Below are 17,473 nucleotides of genomic sequence, written 5' to 3'. Positions count from 1 at the left end.
TGTTAACCAGGGAAAGATTCTGAAGAGAGTTCATACAGGTAATCAGACTTCAAAAGGTCAATGACACATAGACTGAAGACGAAAAGTAAGACTGCGTAGCTCAAGTTCAAATTCTGCAATTAGGAATTCTGTAATACTCCTGTAAAATTTAATGATATATATTTTAAAAAATAATTGAAAGGGACCAAAACACTGAAATACATAGGCAAGAACTCCTTCTCTTGTCCAGGCAGCCAATGAAAAAGTCAGCAGCTAAAGTGAGTGTGTATTTTAAAAACAGTGGCTTGCTCTGCTACCCAGAGGAAGCAGGAAGTAGAGCAGTAACAGTCACAAGGATGGACACAGTCTTCCATTGTCCCAAATCTGCATTTGTATGGTGCTAATCCCAAAGAAACCTTAGAGTCTTTGTGCTTATGAGCTCTCAAGTGCTGGTAGCTCACAAAGCATGCAACACTGGGAGAGGATTATATGGTCACAAAAGAAACAGACTGGGAAATCAAATTGTTATCCAAACCCTGGCCCAACAAAAATGAGATGGCTATGTCCATTTAGAATCAAGGGTTTAGCAACCAAGTGCTACTTTGTTTAAACAAATGTTTCCGACCAAGAACAGTAAAAATACTTCAGCCTTTAAAAACAGGTGGCTGATTCTCCTTGTGAAAGGAGGGGAGGAAAGGGAAGAAAACAACTGGAAAACAAAAACCAAAAAACTTTCCCATCTGCTTGGCAACCTCCTACTCGATGCTATGATTATGGTTCTACATCATTAAGTTTTACAAGTAATGTTTTCTGGGAGGATAATTATAGAACCAGCATTTTACTGAGATCTTTTAACTTTGAGTCATTTAAACACATCTTCCAAATAATACAACTTTGTAATATAATTAATTTAAAGATTAATATTGAGATTTTGGTTCATAGTCTGCACAAAAGGCTCCAGGGTAGTAAGAACAACCCATTTCTGTAGTAGATTCCTTAGGCTTTGTTAAGCCAGAGAGGTTCATGCTCTTGTGAAACTGGGGATAATAGCCATATTTCATTGAGTCTTGGCCTCCTTTCCTGGTATAGTTTAATAAGAAACAAAAAATGCTACCATTCAAACTATGATACAATGTTTTCTTTTCATTAATATTTTAATTTAAATGTATTCAAAAATCTCTTTGGTAAGTATTTAGACAGATTTTTATTACATATGGCCTTAATGCATACATAAAATAAAAGTTAAAATTTTTGGTTAACGTTTTTCCAAACCTCACATTAAGAATCTCACTAATGGGACGCCTGGGTGGCTCAGTTGGTTGGACGACTGCCTTCGGCTCAGGTCATGATCCCGGAGTCCCGGGATCGAGTCCCGCATCAGTCTCCCAGCTCCACGGGGAGTCTGCTTCTCTCTCTGACCTTCTCCTTGCTCATTTTCTCTCTCACTGTCTCTCTCTCAGATAAATAAATAAAATCTTTAGAAAAAAAAAAGAGTCTCACCACTTTTATTTACTTTCTAAATGAGAGATTTCAGTGCCCAGATTTTTCTCACAATATGTTCCTCTGAGCCACCCAGAGCTTCTGTCATGCTGCACTTAGAAAATTATTATTAGACATATAGCTGACATTCAATGTTAAATTAGTTTCAGATGTACAACATAGTAATTTGTCAATTCTATACATTACTCAGTGATCACCACAGTAAGTATATCATCACGTCACCATATAAACTTATTATAATATCATTGGCTGTATTCCCAATGCTGTACTTTTCATCTCCAGATGAGAACAGGAAATTATTTTATTTACTTTATAACAGGAAATTTGTACCTCTTAATACCCTTCACCTATTTCACCCATCCCCCATCCACCTTCCCTCCCATAACCACCAGTTTGTTCTTTGTATTTAAGAGTCTATTTCTGTTTTTTTTTTTTTTGTCTGTTCACTTGTTTCTGTTTTTATATTCCATATAGAAGTGAAATTACAGGGGCCCCTGGGTGGCTTAGTGGGTTAAAGCCTCTGCCTTTGGCTCAGGTCAGGATACCAGATTCCTGGAATCGAGCCCCGAGTCGGGCTCTCTGCTCGGTGGGGACCCTGCTTCACCTGCCTCTCTGCCTGTCTTTCTGCCTACTTGTGATCTCTCTCTCTTTCAAATAAATAAATAAAATCTTAAAAAGAAAAAAAAAAAAGGAAGTGAAATCATATGGTATTTGCCTTTCTCGGTCTGACTTATTTCTCTTAACCTAATACCTTCTAGATCCAGCCATATTGTCACAAATGGCAAGATCTCATTCTTTTTTATAGCTGGATAATAATCCATTATATATCTATATACACCATATCTTTACCCATTCATCTACTGATAAACACATGGACGGCTTCCATATCCTGGCTATTATAAATAGTGCTGCAGAAAACCTAGGAGGGCATATATCTTTTTGAATCAAGTGTTTTTATTTCCTTTGGGTAAATATCAAGTACTAGAATTACTAAAGCATATGGTAAATCTATTTTTAATTTTTTGAGGGACCTCCATAATGTTTTCCACAGTTGTTGCACCAATTTACATTCCCACTAAAAACGTACAGAGGTTCCTTTTTCTCCACATCCTGGCCAACACTTGTTATTTCTTGTCTTTTTAATACTAGCCATTCTGACAAGTATAAGGTGATAGATCTCCCTGTGGTTTTGATTTTATTTTCATGATGATGAGTGATATTGAGCATCTTTTCACATGTCTATTAGATGTCTGTATGTATTTTTTGGAAAAATGTCTATTAAGTCCTCTGCCCATTTTTCAATTGGATTATATGTTGGGGTTTGGGTTTTTGGGGGGTTTTGTGTGTGTGTATGTGTGTGTGTTCTTTACATATTTTGGTTATTAATCCTTTATTATATTTATCATTCACCACTATCTTCTCCCATTCTGTAGGTTCCCTTTTGGTTTTGTTGCGGGTTTCCCTTACTATGCAAAAGCTTTTTATTTTGTTGTAGTCTTAATAATTTATTTTTGTTCTTGTTTCCCTTGCCTAAGCAGACATACCCACAAATAATGTTGCTAAAACCAATCTCCAAGTGATTACTGCTTATTGTCTTTTGGGAGTTTTATGGTTTCAGGTCTCTCATTTATTCATTTAATTTTTTTTAAGTAAGCTTTACACTGAATGTGGGACCTAAACTCACAGCCTCAAGAATAAGAGTCACATGCTGTACAGGCTGAGCAAGACAGGCACACCTCACACTTCACATTTAGATCTTTGCTCCATTTTGAGTTTTTTACGTGTATGGTAAAAGAATGTGGTCTAGTTTCATTCTTTTGCAAATGGCTCTCCAGTTTTCCCAACACTGTTTTTGAGGAGACTTTCTTCTGTTACATATACTTGCCTCCTTTGTCAAACATTAATTGACCATATAATTGTGGATTTATTTCTGGGCTCTCTATTCTGTTTCCATTGATTTATGCGTATATTTTCTCCCAGTACCCTACTGTTTTGATTACTATAACTTTGTAATATATCTTGAAATCAAGAAACTGATACCTCCAGCTTTGTTCTCCTTTCTCAAGATTGTTTTGCATGCTGCACTTCTTATAAAAGTATTCTGAGGTCATCCAAATTGCCACCCCTCCATTCTGCTTGGTTTGATGCTGGTGGGGTTTCTCTTTTTCTTTTTTCTTTTTTTTTTTTTCCTTATCTGAGATTTTCATATAATAACCAGTTTATTTTCTTTCTTTAAATGGTCCTCAAAAGGCCTGTGGCTTGGCATGCCAAGGGATGTAGATGATCAGTTGTGCCCTAGGAGCAGTAACCACATGGCACAGGGTCAAGCTGTGGTAACTTTATAGGGACTTCCACCTGCTAAGCCCCAACTATAAGGCAATTCCTGACATTGGAGATGTGAAAGAAAATGGGAGGGGAGGGGCATCTTAAAATCCATAAAATATGGCATATTGTCTCCTGTTTGTACTTTTACAATTTCTGATTTTGCAAATGGCCAAGCTGCCGCAGGAAACAAAAATGAGGTCCTATGGTGGCAGAGACTGACCTGGCCAGCCCTGTACTGCACAGGCTATGCTTTACTAGATCAGTATAAATGGAGAAAGCAGGGGTGCGTCAGGGAAGCTGCTGCCTGTCCCTACATTGCCTTCATCACCCACAAGGAGGGGGCCCAAATCCAAGGAGGACCTCCTGGAACTGAGACAGGGGAGGGGAAAAGAAAGCTGAACAATGCCACAGCTGCTGAACCATGACCAAAATATGGGAGAGAAGGCTGGAGGCAAATGTGCATGGTACACCGTGACATTTGGAGTCCTAGGTGACATAGAAGCTTAAGGATCCAACCTTGCTCAAACTGATTTTACATGATGATTTTATCTACTAATCAACCCAGAGATGCAGAGAATGAAATAGGGCAATACTATAGAAAATGCTTGAGAGAAATCTCTCTTATGATTTAGATAACCTGATATTTCCATTGATTCATTCATTCATTCATTCAACAATTATGTACTGAGTATTATGTATCAAATCCTCTTCTGAACACAGAATAAATCAGGAAAAAAAAACCCCACAAATACCATTTTTATAGCACATGCATTCAAATAGAAGAGAGAGAACAGACAGTAAATAAATAAATAAATATATAATATGTCAGCTGTTGATAAGAAGTCAAAAGTAGAGAGGGACAGAAACTATGTTGATTGTGATGGTGCTGGTGCTGGCTGTGTGTGCAGTTAGGGGAGATTACTCTGATAAGAAGACATTGGCAGATCCTTGAGTGGATTCAGAGAACAAGACGGGTACATTTAAGAAGAGGAAACAAGTGCAACCCCCCAAGGGAGGCACGCACTTGCTGGACTCTGTTAGACACTAAGGAGGCTGGTGAGTGGAGGCAGAGACAGCTGAGTGAAGAGGTAGGAGATGAGTTGAGAAGGAAGTTGAGTGTTACATTTTGTAAGACTGAATTTTGTATTGAGTGAAGTGGGGAGCCATTGGAGATCTTAGAGCAGAGAAATAACAAGGTCAGACTTTTGTCTTAAACGGATTGCTTTAACTGCTGAGTGGAAAATAAACTAGAACAGAGCAAAGATGGAATCCAGAAGACCAGATAGGAGACTATTACAATAACTCATAGAAGACGGTGTTTTGGACCACAGTGGGAGTAACTGAAGTGTGGAGAACTGGTCAGATTTAGAATATATTTTGGAGATAGAATCCACAGCTTCTACCAAAGAATTAAACGTGGGAAGTGAAAGAAAGAGATGAATCAAGAATGACTCTACAGTTTCCTGTTTGAGCTATTGCAAGACCAGCAGAGCTCGAGAAGAATAAGAGCTTGGTTTTGAACATGTTGGGTTTAACTCATCTAAGTAGATCTGGAAAGCAGGCAGTGGAAGAAAGTTCAAAATCCAGGTCTGGACTGGAGGTGGAGATGTGGAGTCATCAGGAGATAGATGGTAGAAGAGGGACAGTCACCAAGGACTCAATGTAGACAGAGGAGAAGTCTGAGGTTGGGTCCTGGAGCACATTCATACTCAGAGATCAGGGAAATGAGAAGAAATCCCAAGTGGAGGGGCTTGTCCTCACTCAGAAGGGATTGGAGTAAGGGTTCCACCTAGCTAAACTTAGTGGGATTCTGTGGGTCTTCTTTCCTTACCGATTTGATTTTCTTTTCAAGATTTATTTGAGAGAGAGAGAGCAGGAGCATACACATGCAGGGGGAAGAGACAGAAGGAGAGGGAGAGAATCTCAATCAGATTCACTGCTGAGCATGGAGCCTGACGTGGGGCTTGATTCCATAACCCTGAGCTCATGACTTGAGCCAAGATTCACATGCTTAACCACTTAGCCGCCTAGACACCCACCCAATTTGTTTTTCTTTCTTTTTTTTTAATATTTAATTCATTTATTTATTTGACACAGAGAGAAAGAGAGAGAGAGAGAGAGATCACAAGTAGGCAGAGAGGCAGGCAGAGGGAGAGGGAGAAGCAGGTTTCCTGCTGAGCAGAGAGCCTGATGCGAGAGCCCGAGACCCTGAGATCATGACCTGAGCTGAAGCCACCCAGGTGCCCTCAATTTACTTTTCTCAGTGAAGTCATCAGAATGGTCGGTCATCAGCTGTATCTGATGGAAGGTGTTCAGTTCTCACTCTGAACAAAATGGCTGTACATTAGAATCCCTGGGAGAATTTTAAAAGCACACTTATATCCAGACCCTAATTGGTTATTAATCTAATTGGTTCTACACCAATTAGATCAGATCCTCTGGAGGTGGGCACTCCTGTGTTTTAAAGTCTTCCAGGTGATTCAAAAGTGTGGCCAGTGTTGAGAAGCCCTGGCTTAAGGTTGGAGGAAAGAAGATGTGAAATAGTCAAAATATTTCACGAGAAGAGCGGAGATTCTGTCAGTCAGAGAAACATACTTGGATTTGTGGCTGAGAATTTAATGTGAAAGGGGCGCCTGGTAGGCTCAGTGGGTTAAGCCACTGCCTTCGGCTCAGGTCATGATCTCAGGGTCCTGGAATCGAGTCCCACATCAGGCTCTCTGCTCATCAGGGGGCCTGATTCCCTTCCACTCTCTGTGATCTCTTCCCTTCCTCTCTCCTACTGTGATCTCTCTCTCTGTCAAATAAATAAATAAAATCTTAAAAAAAAAAAAAGAATTTAATGTGAAAGCTTCCAGCATCGTTGCTTTTCTCACAAACCACCTTCAGCTGCCAGGAGCAGACGTAGGGTGGACAGAGGGTTGGGTTTTTACCAAGGTGGGGTTTTATCAGGTATGTATGATGTATAATGGAGGTGAGAGTATGGGACAGGGATTATAGTTATGGGAGCGGACTCTGTGCCAGCTGCGGAGGCCTGTGAGAATTTGGGGGAAGGATCAAGAACCACAGAAAATTAAATAGGGGGATGCCTGGGTGGCTCAGTTGGTTAAGCAGCTGCCTTCGGCTCAGGCCATGATCCCAGCGTCCTGGGGCGCTCCTTGCTCGGCAGGGAGCCTGCTTCTCCCTCTGTCTCTGCCTGCCACTCTGTCTGCCTGTGCTGGCTCTCGCTCCCTCTCTCTCTCTGACAAATAAATAAAATCTTTAAAAAAAAAAAAGATTCTCTTCAAAAAAAGACAATGAAATAGGTAAATGGCTTCTTCTGAGTGACTTAGATAATTAATACTTCTTGAAATAATTTAGTGCAGCCAGACCCCTGCAAAGCAGCACAAACAACTCTGATGACTGCTTCAATCTACCACCTCTTCCAAGGGCTTCAATCAATTGCTTTCAACAAGTGAACATTGAGATATTTAGAGCAAAGGAAAAAAAATAAATATTGGAAGTTCGCATTTTTTTTTAAGATTTTATTTATTTATTTGACAGAGACACAATGAGATAGGGAATACAAGCAGGGGGAGTGGGAGAGGGAGAAGCAGGTTTTTCCTCTGAGAAGGGATCCCGAAGCGGGGCTGGATTCTCAGGCCCCTGGGATCATGACCTGAGCCAAAGGGCAGATGCTTAGCAATTGAGCTACCCAGGCTCCCCTGGAAGTTAGCTTTTTACATTCTTGGAAAATGGGATTTTGTACATTTATGTCCTTTTTCTGTCACTTGTGGATATTTTCCCTCTTGAAACACACCCAACCCCTGCTCCACAGTTGTCCAGTAAAATAAAGGGATCTGAGTGCCATCCCCAAAGTTCATTTGCGTTTAAAGGAGAAACAATCCTGGGAAGCTGTTTTACACAAAAGAGTAGATTGCTCAGTTGTAGAAACTCAGGTATTATAAGAAAACGGGAGAGATATTCCTTACTAGAAGGGGGACCTGCTCAGCGTTTCTAAATTCACATTGGTAGATTGTTGAACTGTTGTAGGCTGAGTGTTAAAATCACATCTTTCCCTCCGTTTTCTTACAGAGACAATGATGGTTCTTCCAAGATTGTCTGTGAAAGGCTAGGCACCTGCAAAACCACACATTTGACCTGAGCCATCACCCAAGTAGAATGTAATCCGCTCTCAGATCATAGGAGAAAAAAGAGAGAGAGAGAATCACTCACGTCAGGATTTTCATCAAATTTAGTGCACGTCTCACCATTTATCTTCATTTGCGGTAATTTTTTAAATAAACACTAATGTCGAATTGCCCTGCATTACAACGAGCAACTCAATTATCAGAAAACCACGAGTCTCCAACGTTTGTTCTAATTAATTACTAAAGCAGAAGAGCGGACAGAGTTTAGAAAATTTTCAACAAGGCTTAAACAAGAGAGATTTTCCACTTTTTTCTAATCAGGTCAACATAGATACCACTTTCCCTACAACCTTGTAGGCAGTTAGTATTTTTCAGAGATATCATTTGGTTCTTTATAGAAGGCTTAAAGTTGGAGGTCCATAAAAACGATAATCAACTTTTATGTGTGCCTTCTATAGGCCAGAAATTGTGCTAAATGAACAGTATCTAATTTAATCCTCCTAATAAGCCCTGTGAAGTCAATACTACTGACTATTCTCACTCCAAGGGGAAGCAAAGCAGATGCTTCGAGAGTTGAACTCAGTTTTCCAAGTTCATACAGCTCATATATGATGGAATCAGGACTTGAGCTCAGTCTAAGCCAGGTTGGACCCTCAGTGGCAGCTATGTGTAGTTTTTTTGACCGTCACCTGCTTCCCTCCCCCACCCCCGCCCCCATCTCATTCCCATTTAGGGATAATCAGCCATACCTAAATGACAGTGGCCAGGCAGGGAGGGTGGCTACTGGGTTTAATTATTTATATCCAGGGGGAAGAGTCGCCTCACCCCATAAGTTCTGCTTCAGCTCTTGCCCTGCCAGGGGAGTAGCCATCCTTCAAACCATCAGTGTTAATTGCTGGTGAGGGATGAATTAGGTGGCAGGGGTCACACACAGTTTACTAGTCATGCATATTTCTTTCAGAATATCTAAGTACCATTCCCTTGGAGATGAGAAGAAATGATGGGAGGGATGCTAAAAGGGACTCCCAGAAATATTTCTGGACCAGTCATGATCACTAGCCCTTAGGATACTCTTGGAGTCATTTTATTGGTTCTTGAAATGAGTGCACTTGCCCTAGGATGGCTTGGCCCTTCCCAGTAATCAGAAGCTCCCAGGATGGGTCAAAGATTACTTTATTTGCTATAATTCTGCAAGTTGAATGTAACTCTCGGCCATTTCCTGTGAATGCTATTATGGGGCAGGCACAGGGGGATGACTATGGGACAGAAACATATCAGGTGAGAGGGATCCTATGCTTTTGTATGAAGGAGAAGCCCATTCTCCTTGGTGATGGGAGTTTTCCTTCTGCTCTGACTCCTGCCCAGCCGGGATCAGTGGGGAGCCTCCTCCTTTGGGCGACAGGTCTCTTTCTTTCTAAATCCTCTTTTTTTGGGCCAAAAAGCAAGACTACCCTTCTTTTCATCTTTCAGCTTTTTCATCCTGGTCAACGACACTCAAACACCCTCGCCCCCAATTTGGGCTGCTAGACTATGCCAAGAGGCCACATACTGGGTATATTACCTCAGGCCCAGTGTTTGGACTTCACTGAACCTTAATTGTAACATCTGAGAAGGGTTGGGGAGGCGGATGTTGTGAGGATTCATTAAGACAATGTTAAATTTTTATCACGGAGTCAAGGAAGATCTCTTATTAGGAATGTGTTCAATCTTACCAGGATAGAGGGCAAAATAGCATTTTACTTATTTTTTTAATAAAGTATTTCTTTTTTAAAAATTATTTATTTGACAGAGAGACAGAGCAGGAATACAAGCAGGGGGAGTGGGAGAGGGAGAAGAAGGCTTCCTGCTGAGCAGGGAGCCCAATGTGGGCCTCCATCCCAAGACCCTAAGATCATGATCTGAGTGGAAAAAAGATGCTTTAAGGACTGAGCCACTCAGGTTCCCTGCAAAACAGCATTTTTTTTTAAAGATTTTATTTATTAATTTGACAGACAGAAATCACAAGTAGGCAGAGAAGCAGGCAGAGAGAGAGGGAGAAGCAGGCTCCCCGCCGAGCAGAGAGCCCGATGCGGGGCTCCATCCCAGGACCCTGGGATCATGACCTGAGCCGAAGGCAGAGGCTTTAACCCACTGAGCCACCCAGGCACCCCGGAAAACAGCCTTTTAAACAATATTTTTATTTTTATTTTATACATATATATGTAAACATAGAATTGAATGTATACATATAAATATAATTTGTAAACACATTTGATATATATTTATGTTTATCCTAGGACGCAACACTGCCCTCCTTAGCAGCGCAAGAGGGTGGGTTTTTACAGAGAATCACCAAACAGCTTGACCCAACTGAAGGGCCAGCCTTGCGCTGCTGCTTAAGAGAAAGCCTTGAGTTGGGAAAGGTTTGACAAATACTGAGAAAAACCAGTCAATTAATATGTTAAAAACACTACCCAACCACAGTATGAACCATTTAGACATATGGCTTTAATTTTGACTTTAGTCTCCAAAGTCTAGGGGTCCCTGGGGAAAGGGGGCAGAGGGAGAGACAGGACCAGCTTCTCTGTGGGCCAGGTTTCTGGGGTTGCTCCCAGCCCTGCCCCCAGAGGGAATGCCCCCACCCAGGGCTTTGCTCCCAGAATGGGCCCCTCCCCCAGAAAGCCCCTTCACAAAGGGCCCTGCCCTTTGGCCACACCCTCAGAGGTCCCATTATCCACCCCCAACCCCCTCACACCCCCCTACCCCCGCCAAGCACCGCCCTCAAAAGGGTTCTAAGGTGAAGTCAGTGTGCTTCTCTCTCAATGTCTAGGAATTACTCAGTTTTATTTTTGACTTTGTGTTTTTTGAGCGAAGTGGGTGGTGTAAGGACCTATTTTATATTTTTATATTTTAGCCAGAGGCTTCCATTGAGGTTACACAATAACCTTGTTGTTTAACCCTTAAGCTGTCCCTGCTCCCCTTCTCCCAGGGGACTTACTTAAAAACAAGTCCCGGAAATCAACCTCAGGTAACAAAGCCCAAATACAAGGGTGGGTCAGGCCAGGTAAGACATCTGATCAGTGGAGGGTTGCATACTGTCTCCCTAGCTACCAAGGAGTATGGGTCCCGCCCTTTGTGAGTCTTTTGGGCGCCAATCCTAACCAAGGTGATAGGCTAGGTCAAATATCTACTAAAAGGTAAGTTGTAATTCAATTGGTCACCTAGCATCACTGTGAAGCTTTCTCTGTGTGTTACAATTTAATTGGCCACCTGTGCATGACCAGGCCCAACCACATGGCCTATGTCCTTAAAAGCTAGTCCGTAAAGGAGAGAGGGGTTGACTTCTCTGTAAGAAAAGCGGCCCTGGCTGGTCAGTTTGATTCTTGATGCTTGGTGCGAAATAAAGCTTTGTTTGACCTTCGCTTTGTATCAGTCTCGCTCTTTTAATCATGGACCCATTATTGGGGCATAACAGGTGGGACAGTGGAGCACGTACATAGCGGAGGGGACAGCCCACTGTGGGTATCCACCATTCCTTGCCTCCTCATTTGCATGTACTGCTCGCCCTGCCCGGTGAGCACAGCATGGAAATGGACACCTCGTGAGTGGTGGTCAACGAGACTCGCTGACCACGTGACGTCTATGACCGAGTCAACCGGAGCTCGCCTTCCCTACAGACCAGAGCTTGCTCTGAGCACCGGCAGGGCCTCTTGTGAGCAGCCCAGAACCCTGTCTTGTCCTTTCTCACTCATGTCAACTCCCTGTGTTAGCCAAGCCTTGGAAGTGGTGACTTAGGAGGGAAGGGAAAGAAAGGCAGCCCCCGGCTCCTGATCCTGTCAAGTTCCTTACTCATCAGGAAGCCGAGGGAGGCAGGGTCGGTGGAACAGGTGTGAGTCCCCAGGTGAGGTAAAGATGGCAGAGCTGGTCTTGTTCAGGATTTCCACGGTTCTGATAAGAAGAGGGCACGTGGGTGTGCCCCAGCTGTGGAATCCCTGCGTGAATTATTTAACACTGACCTTGCACCCTGTGAAGATGAATGGCAAAAATCATGCCCATAATCACATTTTAAAATTTTTATTTGCTTGGAATGACATTAAATGCAAATAGAAAACAGCAGCCATGCCTTTTCAGAAGACAGACAATGGAGAAAATGAGCTTTCTATTTTAGTACCTTTAACAAACACTTCCTCCCTGTTTTTGCCCAAAGGGCCCTATATCTTTATTTTGCATGGGGCTTGTAAATTATGTAGCCAGCCCTGGGGACAGCTGTGCTGTGTCTCAATGACCCAGTGCGGGGAATGGCAGGAGCCTCCCTCCTTGATACAGTAGTATTACACAAGCCCCTGAAGCTGAAACAGAACTTCAGGATAAAGTCTGGGGGGGGAGGTCCTCAAATTTCTGAGTCATGGGCTGTTGTAAACAAAATATCAACAGCCGGGTGGCTTAGGCAACATACAATTTATTTCCTCATGGTTCTGGGCGCTGGAAGTCCAAGATCAAGGTGGCAGTAGGGTTCGATTCTTCAAACGTCTCTCCTTGGCTTGCAGATAGCTGTGTTCTCCACTCTGTCTTCAATCGATTGTCCTTCAGTCTGTACTGTCTGTGTCCTAATCTCTTCTTCCTGTAAGCACACCAGTCCTGTTGGCTTGATGCCCACCCCCAGTGAGCTCGTTTTCCCTTTATCACCTCTTTAAAAATCCTGTCTCTGAATACTGCCACATTCTGAGATGCTGGGTGTTAGGACGTCAATGTAGGAATCTGGGGGCATCCAACTAAGCTCATAACAATAGTCAAAACTGGATCTGAAACTGAAATTTAGACACATTTTAAAATGCTAAAAGTGTGTATATATATATATATATATTTTTTTGTGGTAGGCCTGAGATGGTTGGTAGGCTGAGATGTATTTGTAACCTTTGAGGGAAACATCCTTTGGAAAGATCAAAGAGAGCTTCTATGTGATTCCATACATCCACAATTAAACCCCAGAGCTTTCTAATTTGGAATTTGGCTGTTTTGTGCTTGGTGGCAACCAAAACCAGCCTAGGGCTTTTCTTTTGTTTTGACAGAAAAGTAGGAGGCAGAGGACTTGAGCATTTAGACATCTTGCTGCTCTTTGGTTTAATCATACTCTACTGAGTTGCCCAAAACTAATTAAGCTCTTGGCTCTGTAGAGGAGAGATGATGTTCATTACATGTCATTGGCCACATTGTTCCTTTTTTTAATTGTTGTTAACATTTGTGTTATTTTTCAGTATAAGAGACAAGCTTTATCTTAGTTTGGGCTGATGTAACAAGAGCACCATAAACTAGGTGCTTGAAAGACATACTTATTTCTTTCAGTTCTGGAAGCTGGGAAGTCTACGATCAAGACCCTGGAAGATTCCGTGTCTGTTCAAGTGACCACTTCCTGGGTCACAGATGATCATCTTCTCCCTATAACCTCCAAGGTGGAGGAGGCGAGGGATCTCTGTGGGGGTCTCTCTTATGGAGACACTAATCTCACCCATGAGGACTCCACCCTCATGACCTAAACATCTCCCAAGGACCCCATCTCCTAGTTATGTCCCTTTGGACATTGAGTTTTCAACTTATGAATCCTGGAGGGATACACTGTCTACAGTGAGCTTCGTCAAACATCTTTTATGTTCAAGGCACTGTTTTTTGGCAAAATTAATCATTTTCTACACATCCTTTGAAGCAAGAGTATTTCTGCACTTTGCCTTCCTTTAGAACCTTTCTCTAGAGAGGATCCTAAAAAGTTCAGAAAAGACGCAGAAGAAACCTGCTGGTTAGCTCGTTTTTCACAGTAGAGCAGAATTCATTTTGAAGTAGGTTAATCTTAGAAATCCAGGCGAAGACACTTCGCTTGAAAATCATCTCAAATGATCAGTTTTGTTAGTATGAGTAATAGTAACTATAAGATCAATAGAACAACTTTTTGTTCTACTGTGGGCCTACTGTGTGCTGGGTACCTCGGAGCACCTGAGTCGAACCATCTCGTGATCCTTTCAACAGCCCACTGAGGGTCACACTGTCTTCTCCTCCACGTTATGGATGAGCCTTAAGTCTGGGCCAGAAATGACACAACTTTCCCAAAGCCATATTGCTACTGAGGGGCCAGCTGGGATCTACGCCCACTCTGGTGCCAGAGCCTGTGATTGCAAACGTGGACTGCACTAGCTGTTCAGAACAAAGGACTGTTCATGGGGGTGACACAGCAAACCCATGAGACCCACCACCCTTTTCCCTAAGGTCATCCCGGTACACCCTGCAGTGATGGCCCGAGTTAAGCATTCGAACTTGGTGCTGCAGAGGGCGAGTTTTAGGGACAAGATTGGTGTTAAGGGGGTCTAATGAAGCACAGAGGGAATGGAAGGAAACAGGACTTGGGGAAATATCTGGGTCCCCGGAGCAGTGATCTTTTATTACTGTGCACCTCTCTTTCACAAAAATAAATACATACATAAATACATACATACATACATACAAAAATATTTGCGTACATACCACCAATTTAAGCAAATTTTTGATAAATTATAGACTCTACTACTCTACTAAATTATTATGCACATTATAAATGACATGCAAAAGCTAAACAGTTAAATGGATGACATGAAATATGAATAAAACTTATAATATTTTCTTCCAGCCCCTTACTGGACTATTTGTCAAACTCCCTTTGGAGAAGACTTTTTAAAGATTTGTTTATTTATTTATTGAGAGAGAGAGAGACAACACGTGTGTGCACATGTGAGTAGGGGGGTGGGGCAAAGGGAAAAGGAGAGAAGCAGACTCCCCATTGAGCACAGAGGCCTCACTAGGGCTCAATCCCATGACCCTGAGATCATGACTTGAGCCAAAATCTTGAGTCAGACATTTAATCAACTGAGACACCCAGGTGCCCTGGAGAAGACTTTTTAAGAAAGAGATAGGACACTTGGATTTATAGCAATAATTCCCAGAATTAATCTTTAAAAGTGGGAAGATAGAAATGGTTTTTTAAAATTTTTTTTAAATTTTCTTTATTTATTCATAAGAGATGGGAGGCAGAGGCAGAAGCAGGCTTCCCGCAGAGCAGGAAGTCCAGAGTGGGACTTGATCCCAGGACCTGGGATTGTGACCCAAGCTGGAGATAGATGCTGGAGATACTGATAAACCAAACTTTAGCTAAAAATACTGAACTTTACTGGGAAGATGAAGCAGAACAACAGCATATGGCAGCAACATTAGTTTTAGATAGCTGTTGGTCACCCAGAAGGCTTAACGTGGAGAGAAAAACAAAAGGCTGTAGTGACCTAAAATTGTCCGAGTTGTATACTTTGACCCAGGAACTTCCGGGTGATATAAAGATTTATTTATTACATGGACAGCGCCATGTGGGGACAGAGCGAGGGGGAATGAGAATTCCATACAAACGTGTGAGTGGCTCTTCTCCCATCTCCAGGGGGGAAGGAAGAGATTGGGTTTACTCCAGTAAGCATGGTGATGAGTTGGTGAGGTAGGTTGACTAGATGTCTGGACACCTGAAAAAGCCAGCTAAGGCTGGCTTCCTTTTCATCTTGTCAGTGTCTTATTGAAAGCTTGTCATGTGCAAGACTTTCTTTTAACAGGTTGCCAGGTGAATCAGACTACCGGCCGCCATGTGTCATTGCTCAGGTGGTCCATGACACAATGTCCTGCAACTAAGGGGATGCACTTAGCATTACAGACATCGTTCTGTCTTTGTTATTTTGAAATTTAGAAAATATATTATTAATTTGTTCACTCCAAAGAGGCAATTTATTGCTTACTATGACAGTCTTTTGGTAGAGGTCACAAAACTGCTTTCTTTGTTTTGAAAATCAATGTGTTACACCAATTTTCTGAAAGATGGAAATGAAGTGCCTCCTTCCAGCTGGGTCAGGACATAAGTGTACCCTATGTATTGGTTTTTCAATAGAGTCCATTTACAGAATGTACATGTGTCTCAATACAGAAGACATTTGCTCACATTTATGTGTAGAAAATTCCCGAACCTGGTCCAGGTTGCGAATGAAACCGTCACTCTGACTGGCAAGGCATAACGAAGAAGAGTTTTCCTGTAAACAATATGTGGTCATGGAAGGAATCAGCACTGCAATTCGTGGCTGATTCCAAAAGCTCTAAGAGGTGGTAGATGCACAGGCAAAGTGGTGACTTTTGCAGAGGAAGCAGGCTGGGGAGAGTTAGCAAAACAGAAGTTTGAGAGGGCCCTAAAATCTCCTGTGGGATTATTGGCCATTGAGCTTGAGAAAGGCTATGGTGAAAACTTGAAAGAGCATCAGATCAAACCCTTGGCCACTGGAGGTTGAAACTGACATGAGCAGCACTATCTCTATTCTTGACCCAAGGCCACAGGATGAAAAGCTTTGCTTTTTCAATGTGGTCTCATGTCTCTATACTGCCCTATAAAGAAATTAATACAAATAAATGCTGAGAGTGTAAAGTGTAAGGAGAGCACCCCTTGGCCATTTCCTAAGTTTTGTCCACTCCGAAGTGAGTATCACTTTGGTGAGTGCATTGCAGGAAATGGCCTTAATGATCAATGGCAGACCTCCACTCCAGAGTGACATAAAAAGCAATCTGTACCTCCTTTCTGATTTGTCTGTAATGAAACTTGCTTTCCTCAGGTCCCAGCATTGGAGGCAGATAAATATGTTCCCTTTCGTTGGCTCTTACTCATCCTTCAGCAAGATTTCCCATGTGCTTTCCTTGGCTGGCTGGGAAACTGGACCACAATTTATGGCATCTTAGGGGACAGGCGTGTAGAATTCCAGTGGGATCCCAGAACAGAACCTAATTGGAGATTAGAGACCATTGCGGTGCGAAGCTTTTCTTTGAGATCGAAAGAGGTGCATGTTATGCAAATATTAGCAAGTTTAAGTTCACACTGTCTATTGAAAATTTAGACTCATTATGGTCAAGAAGGCTGGAAGGTAAGTAGATTTTGGGAAAGATGCAGGTAAATTCAGGGAGGTGGCAAATTACCCCAGGGAAAGTAGAATGGCTAAAATAAAAAGATTTTATTCACTCATTTGACACACAGAGAGCCAGAAAGCACGAGTGGAGGGAATGGCAGAGGGAGAAGGAGAAGCAGGCTCCCCGCTGAGCAGGGAGGCAAATGTGTGGGACTCGATCCCAGGACCCTGAGATCATGACCTGAGCCGAAGGCAGCGGCTTAACCCACTGAGCCACCCAGGCGCCCCCTGGCTCCAACTTCCAAAGATGGTGTATGAGCTACCTTTGGTGGGAAGGAATGAAGATCAGCAACTGTCCTTGATTCTGCTTCTCAGGAAGGCATTGTGATGTGGTGCCCAGGACTTTGGAGACAGACACACGCTTGGTGCCCTCCGGCTCTGCCGCAAAAGCAACACCTTCCAGAGGGCAGCTGCAGGCACCGGGTGTTGTCACACAGGGTCAGACCCGGGAGGCACTCAGCCACGTACCCATTCCACCATCCTGCTGGGTTTCGAAGAGCGCTATCAAAGTCCCTGCTGCCAAAGGACCATCCAGAGTGACATGTCCCATGGGGCACGCCAGCA

The 17,473-nt window shown here is 42.7% G+C and overlaps 1 protein-coding gene across 3 annotated transcripts in view; it reads right to left on the bottom strand.

Moving 5' to 3' along the window:
• LOC131816460 (conserved oligomeric Golgi complex subunit 2-like) overlaps nucleotides 1-17,473 on the bottom strand; it is a 32,856-nt gene that overhangs the window by 1,228 nt on the left and 14,155 nt on the right. For 2 of the 3 annotated variants that reach the window (XR_009348072.1, XR_009348071.1), the window contains one exon: nucleotides 12,350-12,531. The exons of the other annotated variant lie outside the window; for it this stretch is intronic. The gene's annotated coding sequence lies outside the window, so the exon portion shown is untranslated. Of the gene's footprint in view, nucleotides 1-12,349; nucleotides 12,532-17,473 lie in introns of those variants that run through there. 3 annotated transcript variants of the gene reach the window in all.

The sequence above is a fragment of the Mustela lutreola genome, chromosome 15 (assembly GCF_030435805.1).
Source record: "Mustela lutreola isolate mMusLut2 chromosome 15, mMusLut2.pri, whole genome shotgun sequence".
NCBI classification, from domain to species: domain Eukaryota; kingdom Metazoa; phylum Chordata; class Mammalia; order Carnivora; family Mustelidae; genus Mustela; species Mustela lutreola.
The sequence above is the reverse complement of the archived record's forward strand: the minus strand, read 5'-3'. Positions and strand labels throughout refer to the sequence as shown.